Below are 2,472 nucleotides of genomic sequence, written 5' to 3'. Positions count from 1 at the left end.
TCACTTGTAATATAACTTAATAGTTCTTTTATTGACGTTTGATAATTACTTTCCTCGGGCAACCGAGATGGTAACGCCCTTATATGCTAAGGAAGGCCTAGTTAAGGCTCCTCTGGATATGGGGGTGTTACAAAGTGGTATCAGAGCGACGATTTTGGAACCTGTAACAAATGAACATAATGAACGTAGAGAGTCTAATAAAATGAACCTGGTGTATGTGTAATGGGAGCCCCGGCTGATGCTAGATTTTGGGTGAGTAGGCGCCCTCATTTCAAAATCTTGGCCCCATGACACTTAAGCCGGTCACATGGTATGGGAATGTGGAGTCCGTGTGTCTATGTGTAATATGTATGTTAATTGTGCCGGAGCTACCTTCGGTTAAACCTTGTTGGAATTGATAGGGGTGTATTAGTGATATATTAGACCGTGTATGGTAATTGTCGATGAGATTAGTGAGGTTCTTTGGATGATTAGTGAGCTTATGTAATGGCTATGAGATATGTGACGAAAGTTTACGTGATAGGAATGCGTGAAAATGTGGAATCGAATGTTGTGACATGAAGAGCGAACATGGTAGATGTTTGCTATAAGTTAAGGATGACGGAAGTCATATACGAATTTATAAATCCCTAATAATCACTATGATGATAGTTATAGCATAGTAGAATTATAATTCGAGACATAGCATATAGTAATGCGTTCATGCCTACTTGTTGGTTGAAATTTTCCACTGCGTAATGTGTGATTCGTACTAAAATAAATTGCTTATGATAGAATGTGAAACATGGTAGATTAATTTGTTTTGAAAAGTATGCATTTATGTAATACGTGAAAGAAAGAACTAATGTTAATCATCCGCTTCAACTTGAAGTAAGCATGAGTTTAGTAGTAACATGTAAAACAAGTTTAAGTGTAATAAAATGACACGACTAGGTTTATAAATAACTCGGTGATGTGTAGACCGAGTTGGGTAATTTGTATAACGTAACGTGATATGTCTCTTAGTTGTTGAAGGGTTGTATTTTGTGCGACAATGGTTATAAAACGTGATTGAATGTGATAATTAGTGTCGAATCCCGAACTTAGTTTGGAATCGACACGCGGCGTTGTTTTGCAGGTATCTTCGAGTTACTTAGTGTTCGGACCGAGTACTTAACTCTACTTGACCGAGTGCGAGTGCTTACTAGACCGAGTAGACCTCACTCGATCTAGTTAGGAGGCTATAACGTCGGGATGTGGGAAAATTCCTGCAGAGATACTCGGACGATTTAGCTCCTACTCGATCGAGTAGGGTGGTACTCGATCGAGTACCCCCAGGCACTCGATCGAGTAGGTTCAGACAGCGAATCCTACGGGTTTTCTTAAAACCCCTAATCTTTCTATTTCTTCTTCTTATTCCTCTATATTTCGACACACCTCCACCTAATCTACTCTCAATTCCTTATTCCCTCTCAAATCCTCTCATTCTCTTGGGTTAGTAGTGAATCTTGGGGTTGATTTCTTAGTTTAATTTCGTTTCTCTACTTTGTTCATCAATCAAGGTATGCTATTCTTCCTAATGTACATGGTTTATTGCTTTGAATGTGTTAAAATAGTGAAATAATCTGAAATTTTCGATTTACCTGAGTAGGTAGTTGCTTTTGATAGTTGAAATATGATTCACATGCCTCCTTTCCATGTTTGTTGGTGACTAATTGCTGTAAATTAGATTAGGAATTGCAAGGGTTGAACCCGAAATTTCTAGGGTTTCCAAAATTGAAACCGATTTTTGGTTGTTTTACAATGATTAGATGGTAGAATTGAGCCTTAAGTATTGTTTATATCATGTTGGAGGATAGGTTTTGATGATTTTACCCTTAGAAAGTTGCCTTAAAACTCCGTCTTAAAAGTGCCTTAAATGGAAATTCGTGATTTATAATTGAAAAATTGATGTTGTAATTGATAGTATAAGCATGAGTTGAACTTCAATATGCTAATAGAAACGATGATTGATGAATATATGCCGAAATTTTCACAGCTGTAAAGACCGTCTGAAAATTTTAATTGAGTTGTTGTACATAATAGTGAAGGGTGATAATGATATGTTATAAATTATTCTTTCTCTTGAATTAGTAACATGTGATTAGAAGTGTGTTTGGAATAACCTTAGAATCATGCTAGGATATTCGAATTTGTTGAGGATATGTAAACGCCATGATAATTTCTTGCACAACTATGGATTATGAGTAGTAATAACCTGCGCTTACATGTCAAATTTTGGAAACTGCTGGTGAATGTGTGTACTTAGTTTCATGTTCAAAGCTAACAGGCGTGAATTATGTGCTCCACATGCTGAAAGTTGTTGATAAATTGGTGTGCCTAGCTGATAAGTTGAATTCAAATTACATGAAATCAATACTTGCATGTTTATATAAGTTGCTTGAACATATGCCTTAGCGAGATGCCGAGATCGAACCTTGGACTCCGCCAAAG

This window comes from Silene latifolia, chromosome Y (assembly GCF_048544455.1).
Source record: "Silene latifolia isolate original U9 population chromosome Y, ASM4854445v1, whole genome shotgun sequence".
NCBI lineage: Eukaryota > Viridiplantae > Streptophyta > Magnoliopsida > Caryophyllales > Caryophyllaceae > Silene > Silene latifolia.
This window is presented reverse-complemented; position numbering follows the sequence as displayed.